General features: G+C 37.6%; 1 long non-coding RNA gene across 1 annotated transcript; it reads left to right on the plus strand.

The window, feature by feature from the left end:
• The first annotated feature begins 3533 nt into the window (after nucleotides 1-3533).
• On the plus strand, nucleotides 3534-5601 carry LOC149496889 (uncharacterized). The gene is made up of 3 exons (XR_016320351.1): nucleotides 3534-3670; nucleotides 3741-3807; nucleotides 5551-5601. It is a non-coding gene; the product is annotated as an uncharacterized LOC149496889 (long non-coding RNA).
• The last annotated feature ends 16900 nt before the right edge of the window (nucleotides 5602-22501 follow it).

Raw genomic sequence — 22501 nt, forward strand, 5'->3', positions numbered from 1 at the left:
ACCGGGCGAAGCCGAACCGCTGGCACACCTCCTGATACCTCTGAGCAGGCACCTGCAAGCACAGAAAAGAACATTTGGTTAGAAGAAACTTACTTATAAGTAAGCGCTAGCCCAAGCCCACCTCTCTAAGTCCAAAAGAAGGAGGGGCCCATCAATAACCCTCAAGCCCAAAGGAAGGGCCCATCACACTCGTTAAGCCCACAAGGCCCAAATGGTCCGTTTAAAGCCCATAGTGACTCGTTCAAGCAATTTGACGTCGATATGCAGTTCGTACACTTCAGCGATTTTGTCTACTCACCGCACAGGGGGGAGGAGCATCAAATTGCCCAAATTACCCTCAGGTAAGTTTTCTCTCAAACACTGCATCAGGAAGGGTATACCTGAAAATTCAGGCTTAAAATTCTTCTGGCCTAAAATTTTCACTAAATTTTTACAAACCTTTCAAACCAAATTTTGACAATAAACATTGAAGGTCTGCCTAAGAAGATGATACTTTTGGTCCTAAGTCGGAATTCCGGACTGGGGGCAAAAGTATAATCTTTTGCCCTGATGCAAACTTTTGAAATTTATAATTAATGCATGGGGGCATATGATGTTCCAACATTCTTCTAACAAAAAGGCAAGGTCTGTTTGTACATAGATATCGCTCTTTTTCTGTTGAACAATTTTTCAGGTCAACCGGTGATGGTTTTTCGAAGCCGATAGGTCCCACCAAGCAGTGATTGTGTTTACGAAGCTGTTTGGATCATTTCTCTCGATTAGTGATGATGTATTGCGAAGCTGATCGAGTCAATCCTCTTCCTGGTTAATGATGATGTATTGCGAAGTTGATCAGGACAATCCCCAAGCAGTGATGGTGTATTACAAAGCTGTTTGGATCCTTTTCTCGATTTGTGATGATGTATTGCGAAGCGGATCGAGTCAATCCTTTTCCTGATTAGTGATGATGTATTGCGAAGCTGATCAGGACAATCTCAAATCCCACCAAGCAGTGATGATGTATTGCGAAGCTGTTTGGGTTCTTTTCTCGATTAGTGATGATGTATTGCAAAGCTGATCGAGTCAATCCTTTTCCTGATTAGTGATGATGTATTGCGAAGCTGATTAGGACAATCTCAAATCCCACCAAGCAGTGATGATGTATTGCGAAGCTGTTTGGGTTCTTTTCTCGATTAGTGATGATGTATTGTGAAGCTGATCGAGTCAATCCTTTGCCTGATTAGTGATGATGTATTGTGAAGCTGATCAGGACAATCTCAAATCCCACCAAGCCGTGATGGTGTATTGCGAAGCTGCTTGGACCTTTTCTTGATTAGTGATGGTGTGTTGCGAAGCTGATCAAGACAATCTCTATTCAAATCCTCTAAAGCTGATCAAACTGAGCTGAGGAGGTGGACAACAAAGCCGATCAAACTGAGCTTTGGAATCCTTAATCGAGTCAATGATGGTGTATTTCGAAGTTGACTCAAATCCTAATTAGTGATGGTGTATTGCGAAGCTGATCAGGACAATTTCAGTAACCGAATAGTGATGGTGTATTACGAAGCTGTTTGGGTTCTCTTCTCGGTCAATGATGGTGTATTGCGAAGTTGGCCAAGGCATTTAAATCCTTCAGGCCGATCAAGCCGAGCCTCGGAGGTGTCTTCGAAGCCAATCAAACCGAGCTTTGGAGTTATTCACAAATCCGACTGGAGCCAACGAAAGCCGATCAAACCGAGCTGAGTAGGTGGCCAGATGATCTAGTCAAGCCAACATCTTTCAAGCCGATCAAACCGGGCTTTGAGGATGGTTGCCAGACTGAAGGTGCGTCAGTAGACCACTTTAACATTAATCGTTTATACAATTAATGATAAAGTGGGGGAGCAAACTGTTGACGCATGTTTTTTATGCCCCGCCTGATCCAATGAGGAAATGAGGATGCAAAATGAATGGCTTAATGCCATCTAGAAGTCTTTTAATCCAAGGATTTAAATTAAAAATGATGTTGAATATTTGGCTGAGTCATAGCTGCGTCACGCAAGAACAGCTACGTCACGCAACTGTTCATCCAAGAACAGTTGCGTCACGCAACTGTTCATCACTATTCGTCACGCAGCTACAGTTGCATCACGCAGCTACAGTAGCGTGACGCAGCTGTGTCCTGACCTACCCTATAAATACATCTCTTTCTCACAATTTTCAGGGGACGAAAAAGAGGGAGGAAGAACAAAAAAAAAAAAAGGACAGAAGAACAAAAAGAAGAGGAACACGATTTTGAAACCCTAAAAAACACACTGTAAAGAAACTACAATTAAATCCTTGAAAAAAAGGCTTCTGGAAATCTTAGCTATCATTTGTTAAGAGATTTGATCCATTTGCAATCATCAATCTGAGGATTAGGTAATTTCCTTGACATTCTTTGTATTTTTTTTTATATATTTTTGTGATTTTAGTAATATTTTTGTGGTTTTAGTAATCTAAGTTTCTTTAAATTATGTTCTGTTCATATTTGGCCATTTTATATGTCTTTAAATCGTTTTTAAGTAAGAAATAATGTAAATAAAACATTTAAAAATGAATTTTGGGCTAGGACAGTGCATCACGCAACTGTTCCTCGATGAACAGCTGCGTCACGCAACTGTTCATCCAAGAACAGTTGCGTGTTCATCCAAGAACAGTTGCATCACGCGACTGTACAGTTGCGTCACGCGACTATGCAGTTGCGTCATGCGACTGTGCACTATTCACTGCTCATGAAGAACAGTTGTGTCACGCGACTGTTCATCCAAGAACAGTTGTGTCACGCGACTGTTCATCGATTTTTCCAGAAAAATAAAAAAAATAAAAAAATAATATTAAATTTTATACGAAAATAAAATCTAATTTCTTCAATAAATTTGAAAATGCCCAATTATGAACATATCACAGTTTAAATAAACTTAGAATACTAAAATGTAATTTTATGTGTTTATTTATATGAATTTTGCAATTTATGTTTAAATGAAAAATAAAATTAAGTTTGTTGATTTTTTTATATTTAAGATTAATTTGCATGTTTATTAACAATTTGCATTTCTAGTGTTAAATAATAAATATGCATGATTTTGGGTTTATGGGTTGGATTTAAATCGGGTAGAATGTATTTTAGGTTCGGTTTGTTGCCCGCCTTAAACCATAAGGCAAGAGCGGGTCATTTATTTATTTGATTTAATATTTTCAGTTCGGTTTGTTGCCCGCCTTGTGACATCCTACTGAATCGAGTAGTTGCATAGAGTCGAGTCGAGTCGGGCCGAACTAGAACCCGGTTCGAGCCATTTAACTCTAGAGTGGGGTAGAATGGGATGTAACTTAAATAAGTAAGAGAAGTGGACTTACTTGCATAAAACAAAAATATTAAAGTATAAGGAGTAGGACTTACTTGCACTAAAATATTAAGTTGAGGTATTAAAATGTAACATGTAGAAAATATAGGTATTATTTGGTAATTGTACCATACAATTAAAGAGATAGTTGGGAAGTATACGAGACTTCCATTTCAGTTTGCTTTCTTCATTTTCTTCATCTTCATCTTCAACGTCTTCTTCATCTTCATCTTCCTCTTTATCTCCTTCATCTTTCTCTTCATCTCCTTCCTTTCTCCATCAATTTTCATGTGATTTAAACACTAAATTCAACCTAGAACTCTATCCAAGTAAGTAGCTTTTCTTAAAGTTCATACTTTTGTGATATTTTAGATGATTTATAAGAGTTATTATGTATAGGAGAGGGGAGCTCAAAGTAGGAGGAAAAGGAAGTTAAGAAGAAGCTTTAAAGCTCTTTTGGTTGAAGGTTTGATATCTCTTTTAGTTTTTCACATTTTCTTGCATGAATACTTGTGTAGTGTGTTGATAATGAAAAAATATATTACTGAATGTTGAATTAGAGGTCTGTAAATGGTGATAATGCATGGGATGAATTGAATGAATGAAATAGATATTGAATTCATGCTGAACCAAGTTTGTTGGACCACTGACCAGTAATTTCACCCTAATTTTGACTCTGGTTAACGATGGAATTAGGAAGTGGTATAGAAGAGTTATTTGTTCCTCTATGTTTTAAATGTCCATGAGTTTTTGAATCACTTAATTTGGAGTTATAAATTGAGAGATATGACCAAAATAGTACAGACTGTGCAGGCTGGAAATCAACAGTCTGGACGGACTGGAAGTTGCTCATTTCGGTAAATATTTGACTACCTTACCAACGAAATTAAGAGATGTGGTAGAAGACAAATTTGTATCCTAATGTGTTATCTAACCATAGAATGTAAAATCACCTAAATTGGAGTTATAAATTGAGAGCTGTGACCAAAATAGTATAACCTGTGCAGGCTGGAAACCAATAGCTGGGCAGGCTGGCAGTTGCTACTTGAGCTCAATATTTGACTACCTTACCAACGTAATTAAGAGATGTGGTAGAAGACAAATTTGTAGCCTAATGTGTTATCTAACCATAGAATGTATAATCATCTAAATTGGAGGTATAAATTGAGAGATATGACCACAATAGTACAAACTATGCAGGCTGGAAACCAACAGCTGGGCAGACTGGCAGTTGCTACTTGAGCTCAATATTTGACTACCTTACCAACGTAATTCAGAGATGGGATAGAAGACAAAGTTGTACCTTAATGTGTTATCTAACAATAGAATTTAGATTTACTGCAATTGGACTTCTGACTATAGAGTTATGCTAGAATTTGTGAAACATGTGCAGGCTGCCCTGTCATATTTCAAGGCTACATTAGAAATGTTGTTGGCATGCATATGTAGCTTCATGCAACCTAAGATTTACTACTGAATTTGACCCTTCTGAGTTGAGTTACATTAATAGCAATAAATTCCTTAAACTGACTGGTAGAAATTAAGTGATCTAATGATTGGTACAAGTTGCCTCACGGGTGCATCAATTAGATTTCCATGCAAATTATCACTTGTGTGCTTTTACTTCGATTTATCTATGATATCCTCTTTAAGCATGAAAGAATGAGACAGCATACAGGTAAACAACATGGGTTATGAATTTGATGAAGAATTGAATATGCTTTTGTTTTGTATTCTTGAAATACCGATAATATGCTCCATTGAGGTTAGGCAGAAACCATGTAGATAAGACTATGTCGCGACATAGGATAGCAGATCTGCGCCCCATACAGTTTGGTACTCCGGCTACAGGCCGTTGAGTGGATATGATTATATATGGGCCATATCAGCCCAGCCATCCAGTATTCATCCAGTTTCATAAAGTATTCATACAGTTCTTCTTATCTCTTCGGTTTCACTGTAACCTTATGGAGCCATACAGTTCGGAGATTATATTATTTCTCACTTATATGATGTAAAAATTTCATAAGTCATACGGCATAATGAACAGTAAGTAAACTACTGAAAAGCTAATGCAATATGTGCTTATATGTTTATTTATACATTGATATCATGAAAGTATAATGATATGTGTGCTTGCATGTTTATTTATAAGTTGAGATATCCACTGAGCTTTATTTGCTCAGCGAATTACTTGTTTAACTCGTAGGTTTTGGGTCTGGACCGTAGAGAATCATCTTACAACTGCTGCAGTTCATCTTTTGAAGATCCAGTCTTCAGGGTAGCTACTCATTTTGATATTTTCATTCTGTCTATATTTATCATGGCATGTACAGGACATATAGTTGGGCCCATTTCCTTTTGGACACTAGTATAATGTCGTGTAAATATTAAGCACAGTACTAATGTAGAAAGCAACAGCATGATAGTATAGTCAGTATACATTATGATATCAGCATGACAGGACATAGAGTCAACCAGATTGTAGTGTCTCGACTCGGTTCATTCGGGTTTACGGGTGGACCGGGAAGGGATGTTACACGCCTTTAACCATAAGGCAAGAGCGGGTCTTTTTATTTATTTGGTTTGATCGCTTTGATTTAATTGCTTTAATTTGAATAATTGCTATGTGATAATTAGATTTGATTGGGACGATTAATTAATTTTCCACATAGGAACTCGGTTCGATTTACTCGGGTTGGGTTTAAATAAATAGAATAAATTGGCTTTTCTAAATTAAAATAAATTAGAAATTGTAGGTTAAAAGAGGTCGGTTTTTCCCGGCGTCGGCTTCCAACGGGCCGACGTACCCAATTCCCTTACCTAGAACCTCATTGGTTCGTCTGACCAGTTTTTCTAAATAATAGGCCTTGAATAAAATTAGGGTTTAAAATGGAGTCACTTTTATAAAATAAAATTGAAAAACGGTCCCATTGCAGAAAAAAATGGGTGGCGACTAAAATGATTTATAAGACCGATTTATCGGCATCGCATATCCAAAAAGATTTTTTATCACCTTTTTTCCAAAACAATAATAAACAAAATAAAAAGACGTTTTTCGGAATCCTTCCGGGGTTCGGGATTTCGGCGAAAACAGTCTCAGACTCTCCAAATCACGCAAGTCAAATTCGTCACTCTCATTAGTCTTAAAGTGCTTAAGAAAAGCGGTTTGCAGCTTGACCCAATTCTTCTGTATCTCCACATCTAGACCATCAAACCACCTTCGATAATCCTTATGTAGTGTTTGTGGGAATGCCCATAAAACATCCACCTCATTGTATCGGTTCATTTGAGAAACCCGGAGGAATTCAGACAGATGGGAGCGGGGGTCGTTATCTCCCTCAAACACAGTATGCTTGAATGTTTTGAACGAAGTGGAGCTGGTTGGATGCAAGACATATTCAGTTATATGAAAGTTGGTGATCGGGTCCTTTTCCTTCACTACAGACATTTTCTCAACCTTGTCTTTCAACTCAGCAAGTTACTTGATTAGATCATTCCCGATTAGGACAGTGTTTCCCACAGAGGCCTGATTATCTGAAGCAGGTTCTGGGATTTGTCTCTCTTCAACCACAGGTTGGCTGCTTGATGCGGGAGGAGTTTGATTTTGTGCCCTATCTTGGGCGAGAGCAGTAGCCACTATCTGAGCAATAGTTCTTATCTGGGCTTGAGAAAATCCGGGCTCATTCTCCATATCATCAGCCATTTCTACTGGGTCTGAATCGGAATCTGAATCCGACAAACTTGAATAATCCACGGAACTGACTGGAGTAAACTCGGGGATTGGGGATATTCTAACTAAGCACTGACTAGGGCGTCGGTTCCAAGCTCTCGAAGCAGTTTCCCGGGAAGGATCAATTCTGGCAAAAATATCTAAGTTAAAGTAGGTCCTTCATGTATGCATGAGAAAATGAAAGCACATAGGATGAGAAATGCATTTCTAATGTGCTAAAGACCAGTATGGAAATAAGATCTCAATTTCAACGATTGGATCCAAAAATTCGGTGTGAATAATATGGCAATAACTTATTTTGTATTTGAACATTTCGGTCATTATCTGTCGTCGACCGTTCCTTTTGGATTTAGGATTGACTATTTTCTCTCGAATCCCTAACTTTTGCCTCGGAATGAAAGAATTTCCGAGCGGGATTTTTGTTATTTTTTTATTTCATTGTGTATTTTTTGTATCCTTACTTTTTGCCTTGGAACATATGGCCCCAAGCAGGATTTTATTTTATTTTGTTACAAATTTTGTAATCTCTCACTTACTTTCAGATAATGTGAGAAATGTAAAAATACAAAGGAATCGCAACCCCCTTATATCTCCCTTTTCTTTTGGGTATAAATTCGCTATAAGTGATTGTATTTTATTATTCAAAACGAATTTGAGGTCCAGTCTCAATACCAAGGTCAAATGTCCATACCGAAAATTAGCTCTTATTGATGCATGGCTGAAAAAGAAAATGTTACATGGTGCATGAATGTCACAACATATGTACAGTTTATAACATACAGGGGAACGGGAGTTGGGAAATGCATGCCTTCCAACCTTATTTCTCCCACACACGGATTCCGTTGGTATAAATTTCGACATCTGTTTCCTAGGAATTGGTCTAATCTCGACAACCAACAGGGGGTTTTAAGATTGACGATACAAACTCTCGGAAATGAATGCGACAATAATAACAGCAAATAGAATCAGGTGTTCCTTAGGGGAAGTGACTAGGCTGTTGACTATATGCATTAGCTTTAGTCTTATTAGGCTTACAAAGTCTGGGTTCCGCAAACAGGATTCGGGCTTTGTTGGGCCTACTCCTTTTGATGCACCTTTAAGGTACTAAGCTTGCGGTTGATAGTAATGTTAATTCTCAGATGGATGCACCTAAAATGCGAGGTTTAGGCTAGATCCACCGTCAAAGTTAACACCAGTACCGAAGGGTGATACGGGTAGAATGTGATGAGAAGAGAGAAATGCGGTATGAATGCAAAAAATCCTAAAAAAGAAAATAAAGCAATTAAGCACATACGGACGATTAACAATTTTCCATCAGCTTTTCTAATCAATTTTATTTAGAAAAAGTAGACTTTTAGAGTCAATTCCTAATTGCAACCACTTAATTATTAAAAATAACCGGGGATTAGTGGGTGCAAAAATCCCCTGCAGAGTCGCCAATCTGTTTTCGCCCCCCTCCCATATTTTTATTATTTTTTTATGGAGAGTTGAGATCCCTTAAAACCCCGGAAAAGGACCTCGGAAAACTTCTTTTTATTTGTTTAGAATTATTATTGGAAAATGGTGTTAAGACCTTTTGGGAAACGCGGTGCCGATAAATCGGTCTTATAAAATATTTGAGTCGCCACCCATTATTTCGGCAATGGGACCATTTCCGATTTTAATTTATAAAAATGACTCCATTTAACCCAATTTTTATTTAAGACCAATTATTTGAAAAACTGGTCAGGCGAACCGTGTGCAGTTCTAGGTAAGGGAATTGGGTACGTCGGCCCGTTGGAAGCCGACGCCCGAAAAATCGACCTCTTTTAACCTACAATTTCTAATTGATTTTATTTTAGAAAAGCCAAATTATTTAATTAAACCCAACCCGATTAAATCGAACCGAGTTCCTATGTGAAAAATTAATTAATCGTCCCAAATAGATTCATTCATTGCATTCATAATCAATCATAATCACATCAATCATCCACTCATAGTAAAAATAATTAAAAGACCCGCTCTTGCCTTATGGTTAAAGGCTGGCCACAAACCGGATTTAATAATACAATTTAAACAATATAAATAATAAATCCTAAAATCTCAAAATCATAGTAAATTAATTTGTTTGATTTGATTAGAACACAATCTGCCCATTATTGGTCATTTCTTAAATTAAAGTTAAACATTTATTTAATGTCATGAAATTAAAATAAAATAAAAAAGTATTCTGAACCCTAGAACAGCTGCGTCACGCAGCTGTTCGATGGAGAACAGTTGCGTGACGCGACTGTTCGTGACCTTATCAAAATCTCTAGATTCATTGATTATTCAGTTAAGACATAATATTAAATAAAAATATAAAAACAAAATAAAAACTATGCGCACGAACAGTTCTGTCACGCAGGTGGTCCAAGCAAAGTCAAGGTCTTTTGGACATGAACAGTTGCGTCACGCAGGTAGTAGCCGTGTGACGTAGCTGCTCTAGTCCGTAACTACCATTCAAACTACTCTTTTTACGTGTTCTTTTTATTAACAGATGTTTAATATAACTCAGAAACACTCAAAAATGGGCAAAATGTGGCTTAATCAAAACCAAACTAATCAAATACTAAGAAAATAAGATATTTCACAAATAAACAACTAAAAATGAAAAGGAAAGTTTAGATAGTTACCTAACCTCAAATTCGAGGATTGCATATGGTTTAGATGATTTAGGAATGGAACTCCACGATCCCAGAAGCGTTTAGTACCAAGTTTCAACAATAAAACTTTTCTTTTCTTCTTTTTTCTCTTTTTTCTCTTTTTATGACTTTTGGTTTTTAAGTTTCAATCTATATCTCTAATAGCTTGATCTTCCTCAAGGTTACTCACTAGAGTTCTTGGGGAAAACCCTAGCCACAATAAGATTTCTCTAAGTTTAAAAAATGCCAAAGTCCAGAGAAAAGTGAAAAAAAAAGTCTCGTTTAAAACATAAAAAGTTGTATTACAAAGTTGCGTCACGCAGGTAGCAGCTGCGTGACGGACCCGCGAGCTGCGTGACGCAGCTTACTTTTCGTATAGTTGCCACGTATCCATACAAACAGTGCAAATCGTTACACGGGCCTGTCCAAGTGATGTCATCCTGGTTAGAGTAGCGTGACGCAACTATGAGTATCGTCACGCAGGTGATAGCTGCGTGACGCAACACTAACGCGGGTCAGACTCCTTAAACCGGCTTAAATCAAATTTTGGTTTAAAAACACTTCTGGTTGACCGTGATTCCCTATTCCGCATCCTTATATCATCATCGGGTTTGGTGGGGGCATAAAATTATGCGTCACCAGGTGGAACCTGATTCTGGGCTCTATCATGAGCAAGGGCAGCAGCAATAATTTAGTGATAGTCTTCATCTGGGCTGGGGAGAACCCGGTCTCATTCGGAGTATTATCAACCATCTCTACCAAATCTGAATCTGAAACTGACAAACTTGAGTGAATCACAGGACTAACTGGAGTAGGCTCAGGGATTGGGGACACTCTGACCAAACGTTGACTAGGGCATCGTTGCCAAGCTCTCGAGGTGATTTCCCAGGAAGGATCAATTCTGACTGATAGATATAAGCATCTGAGTTAAAATGGGTCCTGCGTGTATGCATGAGAAATAACAACACATAGAATGAGAAATGCAGTTCTAATGTGCTAACGACCGGTATGGAAATAAGATCTCGATTTCAACGACTGGACCCGAAATTCGGTGTGAATAACATGGCAATAACTTATTTTGTATTTAAACATTTCTGGCATTATCTGTCGTAACTTTTGCCTCGGAATGAAAGAATTTCCGAGCGGGATACTTTTTATTATCATTTTTTTGTACCCTTACTTTTTGCCTCGGAACATATGGTCCCAAGCAGGATCTTATTTTGATTAGTTACAAATTTTGTAATCTCTCACTTGCTTTCAGATAATGCGAGAAATGTGAAGATACAAAGGAATCGCAACCCCCTTATATCTCCCTTTTCTTTCGGATATAAATTCGCTATAAGTGATTGCATTATATTATTCAAAACGAATTTGATGTCCAGTCTCAAAATCAAGGTCAAACGTCCATACCAATCATTAGCTCTTATTAATGCATGGCTGAAAAGCAAAATGTTACATGGTGCATGAATGTCACAACATATGTACAGTTTATAACATACAGGGGAACGGGAGTTGGGAAATGCATGCCTTCCAACCTTATTTCTCCCACACACGGATTCCATTGGTATAAATTCCGACATCTGTTTCCTAGGAATTGGTCTAATCTCGACAACCAACAGGGGGTTTTGAGATTGACGATACAAACTCTCGGAAATGAATGCGACAATAATAACAGCAAATAGAATCAGGTGTTCCTTAGGGGAAGTGACTAGGCTGTTGACTATATGCATTAGCTTTAGTCTTATTAGGCTTACAAAGTCTGGGTTCCGCAAACAGGATTCGGGCTTTGTTGGGCCTACTCCTTTTGATGCACCTTGAAGGTACTAAGCTTGCGGTTGGTAGTATTGCTAATTCTCGGATCGATGTACCTAAAACGCGAGGTTTAGGCTAGATCCAGCGTCAAAGTTAACAACAGTACCGAAGGGTATTATGGGTAGAAAGTGGTGAGAAGAGAGAAATGCGGTATGGATGCAAAAATCCTAAAAAGCAAAAATAAAGCAATTAAGCACATACGGACGATTAAAAATTTTCCAACGGCTTTCTAACCAATTTTATTTAGAAAATGTAGGCTTTTAGAGTCAATTCCTAATTGCAACCACTTAGTTATTAAAAATAACCGGGGATTAGTGGATGCGAATCCCCAGCGGAGTCGACAATCTGTTTTCGCCCATGAGATCCGAACCCCGGAAGGACCTCGGAAAACTTTTGAATTTTTATTTGAATGTGGAAATATGATTTTTTTATCTAAATAAATGGTGACAAAACATTTTTGGATACGATGCCGATAAATCGGTCTTATAAAACATTTGAGTCACCACCCATTATTTCGGCAATGGGACCGTTTCCAATTTTATTTTATAAAAGTGACTTCATTTAACCCAATTTTATTTAAGGTCAATTTGTTTGAAAAACTGGTCAGGCGCACCACGTGCGATTCTAGGGAAGGGAATTGGGTACGTCGACCCATTAGAAGCCGACGCCCGAAAAACCGACCTCTTTTTAACCTATAATTTCTAATTTATTTTATTTTAGAAAAGCCAATTTATTTAATTAAACCCAATCTGAACAAATCGAACCGAGCTCGTATGTGGAAAATTAATTAATCGTCCCAAATAGATCCATTCATTGCATTCATAACCATTCAAACCACATTAATCATCCATCCATAGCCAAAATAATTAAAAGACCAGCTCTTGCCTTATGGTTAAAGGCGGGCCACAAACCGAATTTGCCATATATTCTACTTAATTAAAACATAATAAACCCTAAAATCCCATAAACATGCATAATAAAATACTAACCTATTTGATATGATTAATCATAATCTGCCCATTATTGGTTATTTCTTGAATTTAAAAATAAAAACTTTTATTTAATTACACGAAAAAATGAAACAATTCTAGAACCCTAGAACAGTTGCGTCACGCAGCTGTTCTATGAAGAACAGTTGCGTGACGGAACTCCTATTTGCGTGACGTATCTGTTCGTGACTTTATCAAAATTCCCAGATTCATCAATCACTTATTTAAAACATATATTAAAGAACAAAACATAAATGAAATAAACTTATTGATCACGAACAGTTCCATCACGCAGGTGATCCAGACAAAGTCAACTTCTTTTGGACATGAACAGTTGCATCACGTAGGTAGTAGCTGCGTGATGCAGCTGCTCTGGTCCGTAAATACCTTTCAAACTACCCTTTTTACATGTTTTTTTTATCAACAGTTGTTTAATATTACTCAGAAACACTCAATAATGGGCAGAATATTACTTAATCAATACCAAACTAACCAAACACTAATAAAACAAGATATTTAATAGATTAAACAACTAAGAATAAGGAGGAGGGTTTAGATGATTACCTAACCCTCAGATTTGAGGATTGCACGAGTTTTGGATGTCTTAAGAACGTTGTTTCAGGATCACAGAAAGCCCTTTTGCAAAGTTTTAACCAAAAACTCCTTTTTCTTTTCTTTTTCTCTCTTTTCTTTTCTTTTTTTTGTGATTTGTTTTCAACCTATTTAATCTCTAATGCTTCGTTTTTCTTCAAGATGACTCAAAAGAGTTCTTGTAGAAACCCTAGCCGCAAATGCTCTTTTTGTTTCTCAAAGAATTGCTCTCAATTTTTTCAAGAAGTCCCGTTTAAAGCATAAAAATGTTGTATTTATATGGGTAGGGCAACAGAACAAAGCTACGTCACGCAACTAACAGCTGCGTGATGGACCCGAGAGCTGCGTGACGCAGCTCACTTTTCGTACAGTTGCTGCGTATCCACACAAAAAGCAAAAACAGTTACACGGGCTTGTCCAAGTGATGTCATCCTGGTTAGAGTTGCGTGACGCAACTACTAGTGTCGTCACGCAACTTATAGCTACGTGACGCAACCCTAACGCAGGTCAGACTCCTTGAACCGGTTTGAATCAATTTTTGGTTTAAAGGCTTCTGGTTGACCCTGATTCCTTATTCCGCATCCTTATATCCTCATCGGGTTAGGCTGGGGCATAAAAACATTCGTCGACAGGTTCTGCAAAGATTGGCATCTGATGATAGCCCCTACTGGAATAAATGTTGTTGTTGCCCTTTTTTTTTGTTCCCGAGCCATGAGCTCCTAGTTAATGTGTCTCCTTTCTTTCAATTAATGACTCCGGTGGTTCTGTCTTTATTAATTCCTGCTTTCTGCACACATGGACAACAAAAGACAACAAATCTTTTCCTTCGAAATTATTTATTATGTTAGTTATTTGGGCCTCCTGCCCCTGGGTTAATAAATAAAAAAGCTCATAAAAAAATGAATTATTTGATTTAAAGACAGAACCTTACATTTGGTAATAGAAAGATGGGGTGACTATTTTATTACCTACAAAGATCAAACAAAAAACAACATATGTAACTTCTTTATGTATGCATGAACCTACTGAGTACTAAGGTTTCATCCATGGTTTTTTATTGATCTTTCCAAGGAAATCACTGAGAAAATGGTATTCGTTCTCCTGATCCGTGTTTTAAAAGAATTCATCACTTAGGCAGGACCAACAGCCAGAACATTTTCGAAATAGATGAGTCAATCTTGATCAGATAAGCAGAGAGGAAGGTCTTGCATTCCTTAATCATATCCCCGAAACAAAAGGAATAAAAATTTTGAAATTCAAACCCTTTATTAATCTTACTTCTTTTCAACATTATACAGAAGTAAAAAAAACTTATTTTAATACAATGGTCATTTATTCTAACTACTCATTTACCTATTCTCCTTCTAATCAAGTTGATGGCATTGAGCAACCAATCACAAATCTGTCACGAACTCATGGCATAGATTTCGCATTTAAACTAAGCACCACGCGTTAATTCCAACAGTTTTATTTTTATTATTATTTATTTTTATTTTTATTATGCTCTAACTTTTGCCTAGGCCGCCCTTTCGAGTTTTCAACCTAGCGAGTTCATTTCTTGCCTAAGCCGCCCTTTCGGGTTTTCAACTTAGCTTTTTTTCTTTTTAATCGAAATCATCATTTCAGACATAGAATCTTTTCATTTGGTCCTGATTGACAATCCGATTGATAGGCTTCCCTTCCATGGTGATTAATTCAGCGGCACCTTTATCTAGTAGCTTCTGAATTCTAAATGGTCCATGCCAGTTGGGTCTGAATTTCCCACTAGGATGATTCTGGGCTTCATGATCCAACAATCTGATCAGTACCAAATCTCCATTTTTTAAAGCCCTTGGATGTACCCGTTTGTTGTAAAAATGAGCAATCCTTCTCTTTCTCATCTGATCCTGGAATCGAGCGTTCAGTCTTCTTCCATCCAAAAGCGCCAGATCTTCATACCTTTTCTTAACCCATTCTTCTTCGGTTAGACCAGCTTCTACAAGAACCCTGAGAGACTTCTTTTCGAGCTCTATCGGTAACACTACCTCCATCCCATATACAAGTTCAAAGGGAGAAGCTCCATTCACTAATTTGAAGGTAGTGCGATGCCCCCAGAGCGCAAAAGGAAGTTTCTCGGCCCAGTTTCTATACCTTTCGCACATCTTAGACAGGATTCTTTTAATCTCCTTATTCGCGGCTTCTACTGCACCATTAGCCTGAGGGCGATAAGGAGAAGAATGGTGATGCTCAACCTTATACCTATATAGCAACTGACCAACATTTGCTTGAAAATGAGAACCATTGTCTGTAACTATGTGATGGGGAACACCATAGTGACAGAAAATGTTCTGTTCAATGAATCTAGCCACATGTTTGGCGGTCAAAGTTTTATAGGATTGAGCCTCGATCCACCTAGAAAAGTAGTCCACTGCAACCAAGATATACTGATGACCGTTCGATGCTGCTGGCGTGATCTTGCCGATAATGTCTACACCCCATGCGGAAAAAGGCTAAGAGGGAGCTGTTGGATGGAGTTCAACAGCAGGCAAGTGGCTTTTATTATCATGGTAATGGCAGGCTTTACAATGGCGTACATAATTGACACAGTCACCTTCCATCTGCATCCAAAAATAACCTTGCCTCATGATTTTTTTGGCTAAGCTCATGCCACTCAAATGAGTACCGCAAACTCCCTCATGGATTTTCTTCATTATTTCTTTCCCTTCCTTTTTACCTATGCATCTTAGTAGCATCCCGTCCCAAGCTCTCTCCTATAGAGTTCACCATCAGCTAGGACATAACTCAAAGCCATTTTTCGTAAGACTAAATGGTCTTCTTTTGTTGCATCATCAGAAAAAGTTTCATCTTTCATATACCTCAGAATATCCATAAACTATGGTTCTTCCTCCGACTCCACCTGATTCACAAAATGTTCTTCATAGCACGGGATATTGGCCGCGGTAATGATAAATGGCTTCTTCGAGACCTTACTCAAATCCTGCCAAGCTGATGCTAAGTTTGCCAAGGCATCCGGAATTCTGTTATAGATTCTTCCTATGTGAGTGAAGGTGATCTTATCAAAGAGTGCTGCCTTCTTCAACAAGTACTCAACATAGGGCTTCAACCTTTCTTCTTCCACTTTCCATCTCTCGTTAGCATGTTCGATAACCAATAGTGAATCTTCTATTACCTCGACTTCCTTGGCACCGGATGCAAGAAGAGCCTCCATTCCCATGATGCACGCTTCATACTCGACCATATTGTTAGTGACCGGAAACAACAATCTTTTGCACATCGTTGTGACCTCGCCATTAGGTGCTTCTATTACAATACCAACTCCAACTCCGTTTCTATTGTCTGATCCATCAAAGTACAATTTCCAAGCCCCTGTTTCAATACACAGCAAGTGTTCATCTGGAAACTGTGAATACTCAAATTTTGAGGCTCAAAAAGCCAGTTTTCTCGGACTGCAAACAGTTCGGCCGGACCAGAGGCCATTTTGGAAATTTATCGGAGGTATGCCAATATGGTACTTAAAACGTCTGGGACGTCACGAGGATCGCGGAACTGGTCCCAGAATATTTTTTGGAGGTCCGAAACTCCCGAAAAAACCTCCGGAACGAACAGTAGCAGAACCACCGGCCTCGGTGGCTCGGGCCGCTGGACCCGGCGGCCCAGGCCGCCGAACCCTGCGGTTCAGGCCGCCGAAACAGTCCATTTTGGCCTATAAATACAGCCCCGGTGTGACCTTTCAACTCATTCAGTCTGTGTTGACGGACGCTCCTTCTCCCCTACGCTCCTTGTGATTCTTTACTGCTTTTCTGCATTGCTTTCTTGCTTTGTTAAGTGGTCACTAAATTTAAATTAATTAATATTCCCCTAACGAGGAGCTTAACCTGGAGTTAAGAAGTGGTCGTCGATTAAATCAAGTACATAAACTAAACTCTGCCTATTTAATTTTAGCACTTCATGCATGCTTCTCTTCTACTCGTAAACTCTACAACTGCATAAATGCATTCACATCATCAATTTGGCAAATAAATTGCCTCAATTAAATAAATTTAGGCTAACATGCTCGGTTAATTAATAATCGTAGTATTAAAGCCTAAATCCGACAATATTGGCTAAAGCCTAGTTAATCAATAGCTATGGTGATCGCCTTTATTTCGAACAATTCGGCTAAAGTCCAATTAATCAGTAATTGTGGCTAAATAGCCTTAATTAAACACGTTTTATTGGCAATAAATTGCCTACATGCAAATCAATTAATCTCTTTTGGCAAACAAATTGCTTATAAGTAGATTAATCTTTTTTAGCGACAAATCGCTTAAATCGAGATTTTGGCTAAAAACCTTCAAATAATCACTTTTGGCAAATAAATTGCCTTAAATCAATCAGTTTTGGCGACAATCGCCCAATCATCAATTTTTGGCAATAAATTGCTTAAATCAACTCATTTTGGCTAAAAGCCTTCCAATAATCAATTTTTGGGCGACAATCGCCTAAATCACATTAACTTTTGACAATAAATTGCCTAAATCAACACATTTGGCTAAAAGCCTTCAAATCAACACATTTTGGCTAAAAGCCTTTAAATAACCAATCTCTTGGCAAACAAATTGCCTAAATCACAAAACTCTTTAGCTAAAAGCCTTAATCCATTTTTGGCAAATAAATAAGCCCAATCAAACACTTCTTTTTTGGCAACAATAAGCCCAATCAAACACTTCTTTTTGCAACAATAAGCCCAATCAACACTTTTGGTAACAAATGCCTAAAACAATCAATTCTTTGGCAAAATGCCTAAGCAAAATGCACAAAGCATACACACACTCATGCATTAAGCATACCCATTCAAAGCCCTTTTAAAAAGGCCTATCGAACTACGTGGACTTTGATCTTCCATTCAAACGGAAGTACGTAGGCACGTTTGGGATTTAACCCCGAGCGGCAAGTCAAAATCACTTAAACATTTCATTGGTCCAATTACATTAATCACCCTGCAAAGCATTCATTCTTTGGTTAGTTCATCAACATGACATGGTCTCGGGATCCACCTCGGGTTCGCAAACTAGGCCTTAGACATTGGGATAATTAATCTAGTAACTAGGTTAATTAAAATTGGAGTCACTTAGGGTTTTTTCCTAGTTTACCCTAAAATAATTAAACGAGGTGGCGACTCACACATTCACATGCATTTCTGCCCTTAGTCATATGCATCATATGCCTAACATTTGGGGTGGGGGTTCACAGAAACTCCAATTCCCATGACTCATCATCTGCAATCGGATTCTCTGCCAGGAATTCTGCCACAACTTGACCTTTGACCGTCTTCTTCGTGACAAATTTTGCATCCACACTAGACATCTGAATTAGCCATTTGGACAGCCATACTACCCATACTACCCTTCAGTACTGGTGTTAAGTTTGACGGTGGATCTAGCCTAAACCTTGCATTTTAGGTGCATCCATCCGAGAATTAACATTACTACCAACCGCAAGCCTAGTACCTCAAAGGTGCGTCAAAAGGAGTAAGCCCAACAAAGCCCGAATACAAAACACTCCCAATTAAACTCTAAACTTCCAACATCTCCAAAGAATCATCATAACACAATAACACTTTATATATCTTTTCATAATTGTATAAATCCTCAATAGCATTTAATATCCAGCAATTAATTGCATTCATTCTATATATCAAGTCTTCATGACCTAATCATACCAACTATAGTACAATATTTCATATTCAATCATTTCCTCCAAATACTTACACCAAAATAATTACATGCTTCAATGATATTTCCAATCACATAAGCTCTAACAAATGTAATAATTATACATGCCATAAATCGTAATACATGCCATCATTCTTAATACATGCCATAATTCTTAATTATACAACTCTCAATCTATTATGACCAAATTAATCACTTATGCTTTGATAGTACTCTTCAAGTCTTCAAGTAGCAATCACGATCTTCAACCTACGCGTGATAAAAATCGACGCGCTGAGTATAAAACTCAGTGGTGCTCATAATTCACATACTTAACAAAGTGTGATGACAACTAACTTAAAATACAAATTTCATGAAAGCATTGAAAATCATAGATTCAGTAAATTTCAACATCAATGTATCTTTATAGCAAAGAATAAACTTCTAATGCATAACATAAATAATTTAGTTCAAATTATCTCATAACTCCTTTACATGAACTTTTAATCACACATATCATGATACGATCATGATCTTACCTACTGCTCGTTATGTTGTATGAATGAAATCAATAAACATGTAAGAATACATAACAGTATATTTTTATTGTCTTACTTGTTGTTCATTATGCTGTACGACTTATGCACTTTTAGTCACATCATATAAGTTATGATTAATAACATCCCATAACTGTATGGCTCCTTAAAAATTAAATAAATAAACTTGTAACTTTCTATAGCATTATACTTTCATGATCTTACCTAGTGTTCTTTATGCTGTATGAATTCTGCAACTTTTATTAAAACTCAGTGAATATCGCAACGAATAAAGAAACATATAAGCTCATACATATGTAGAAATAAACATGTACTCACATATGGAATGTAAGCACACATATCATGATACTTTCATTATCATACTTGCTGCTCATGATACTGTATGATTATGCAATTTGTAGTCAATATAACTGTATAGCTCCATAAGGTTATAGTGAAACCAAAGTGATAAGAAAAACTGTATGAAACTGTATGAATACTGTATGACTGGGCTGCTATGGCCATTATATAATCATATCAACTCAACGGCCTGTAGCCGGAGTACCAAACTGTATGGGGCGCAGATCTGCTATCCTATGTCGCGACATAGCCTTATCTAAGTGGTTTCTACCTAACCTCAATGGAGCATATTAATGGTATGTCAATAGATAAAATAAAAGTATAGTAACTGTGTCATAATTTGCATGCTTGTGTCATGAAATTAACTACTTCATAATTTCATAAATCTTACTGCTTATCTGTATGCTGATAGCCTCGCCAAGCGGGCAACTTGTGTCATGTTAGTTTCACATCATTTGCATGCTTGCATTTTGTGTTTATACATGTGTTCATGTTGTCTTTTTGCTTTAAAATGATTGAAGGCATACAAGTTGAGAAAATGAATACAATTGCATAGACTTCATAACTTCATACACCATAGTGTTTACCTCATTTCACATCATTTGCATGCTTGCATGTTGTTTTGATACATGTTCTCATGTGATCTTTTTGTTTTAAAATGATTGGAGGCATACAAGTTGAGCAAAGGAATACAATTGCATTGAAAATGAAGTCCAAAAGAGCATCAGAACACAATTCGCAAGCGCGCCATGCAAAGTCGTGAGCGCGAGAAGTACATATGAGGGTCAGTGAGTTTACAGGCCAAATTCGCGAGCGCGCAATGAAAGTCGCGAGCACGAGAAGTGCAAAATGAGAGTCAGAGAGTTCACAGGCCAAATTCGCGAGCGCGCAATGAAATTCGCGAGCGCGCGTCGTGTTTTCCAGCCTGCGCCGTCTGTACTATTTTGGTCATATCTCTCAATTTACAACTCCGATTTGGGTGATTCAAAAACCCATGGAAAGCTAACACATAGAGGAACAAATACCTCTTCTATGACACTTCCTAATTCCATCATTAAATCATGGTGAAGTTACTGGTTACTTTTCCAGCAAAACCTGTTTCAGCATGAACTCAATATCTACTTCATTTATTCATTGCATCTCATGCTTTTTCACCATTTCCAATCCTCTCACTCAACATTAAGCAACATATCTTCTCATTATCAACACAACACACAAATTCTCATGCAAGGAAATGAATTAAACTAAAAGAGATAGCACACCTTCACTTAACAAGCTTGGAATCTTCTTCTTAGCTTCCTTCTACCTTTGGCTCACCTCTCCTATACATAAGAATTCTTATGACTACTCTAAAAATATCACCAAATGATTCAAGTATGAAATTCAATAAGGTTTACTTACTTGGATAAAATAGAAGTTGAATTAATGCTTAACTCCCATTAAAATCTTCACTACCATTAAAAGTGATGGAGAAAGGAAGGTGGAAGAGGAAAGTAGAGGAAGAAGATGAAGATAAGGATGAAGAAATGAAAATGAAATGGAACTCACGGGTAGGCTCTAGAATATCAATGATTTTTATGTGAAAATTACCAAATGGTACCTCAAGTGTCAAAATGGTACAACTTAATACCTCAACTTTATATTTTAGTGCAAGTAAGTCCTAATCCTTATACTTTGATCTTTTTGTTTCCTTCAAGTAAGTCCTCTTCTTTTCCTTATTTCAATTACCTCCCATTCTACCCCACTCTGGACTCTAATAGCTCGAACCGGGTTTTGGATTAGCCCGACTCGACTCTAAGCAACAACTCGATTCAATAGAAAAATGGGACGTTACACGAATCCTGTTTGCGGAACCCAGACTTTGTTAAGCTCAATAAGACTAAAGCCAATGCATATAGTTCAAAAGCCGTAGTTACTTCCCTTAAGGAAATAACCGGTTCTATTTGCTGTTATTGTGCCATATTCATTTCCGAGAGTTGATATCGTCAATCTCAAAATCCCCTGTTGGTTGTCGAGATTAGACCAATTCCTAGGAAACAGATGTCGGAATTTATACCAATGGAATCCGTGTGTGGGAGAAATAAGGTTGGAAGGCATGCATTTCCCAACTCCCGTTCCCCTGTATGATATAAACTGTGCATATGTTGTGACATTCATGCACCATATAACATTTTTCTTTTCAGCCATGCATTAATAAGAGCTAATTTCCGGTATGGACGTTTGACTTTGATTTTGAGACTGGACCTCAAATTCGTTTTGAATAATGTAGTGCAATCACTTATAGTGAATCAATACCCAAAAGAAAAGGGAGATATAAGGGGGTTGCGTTTCCTTTGTAGTTTCACATTTCTAGCATTATCTGAAAGCAAGCGTGAGATTGCTAAAAATAATAAAAAATAATAATATAATCAATCAAGATAAGATCCTGCTTGGGACCATCTGTTCCAAGGCAAAAATTAAGGACACCAAAAAAATAAGAAAAAAATCCTGCTTGGAAATTCTTTCATTTCAAGGCAAAAGTTAAGAGAAAATAGTCGACTGTAAATTCCAAAAAGGGACGGTCGATGACAGATAATGCCGAAAATGTTTGAATACAAAATAAGTCATTGCCATGTTATTCACACCGAATTTTGGGTCTAGTCGTTGAAATTGAGATCTTATTTCCATACCGGTCATTAGCACATTAGAACTGCATTTCTCATTCTATGTGCTGCTATTTCTCATGCATACATGCAGGACCTACTTTAACTCAGATGTTTATATCTATCAGTCAGAATTGATCC

This window comes from Jatropha curcas, chromosome 4 (genome assembly GCF_041381405.1).
Source record: "Jatropha curcas cultivar XTBG-Jc1 chromosome 4, XTBG_Jcur_1.0, whole genome shotgun sequence".
Classification (NCBI taxonomy): Eukaryota; Viridiplantae; Streptophyta; class Magnoliopsida; order Malpighiales; family Euphorbiaceae; genus Jatropha; species Jatropha curcas.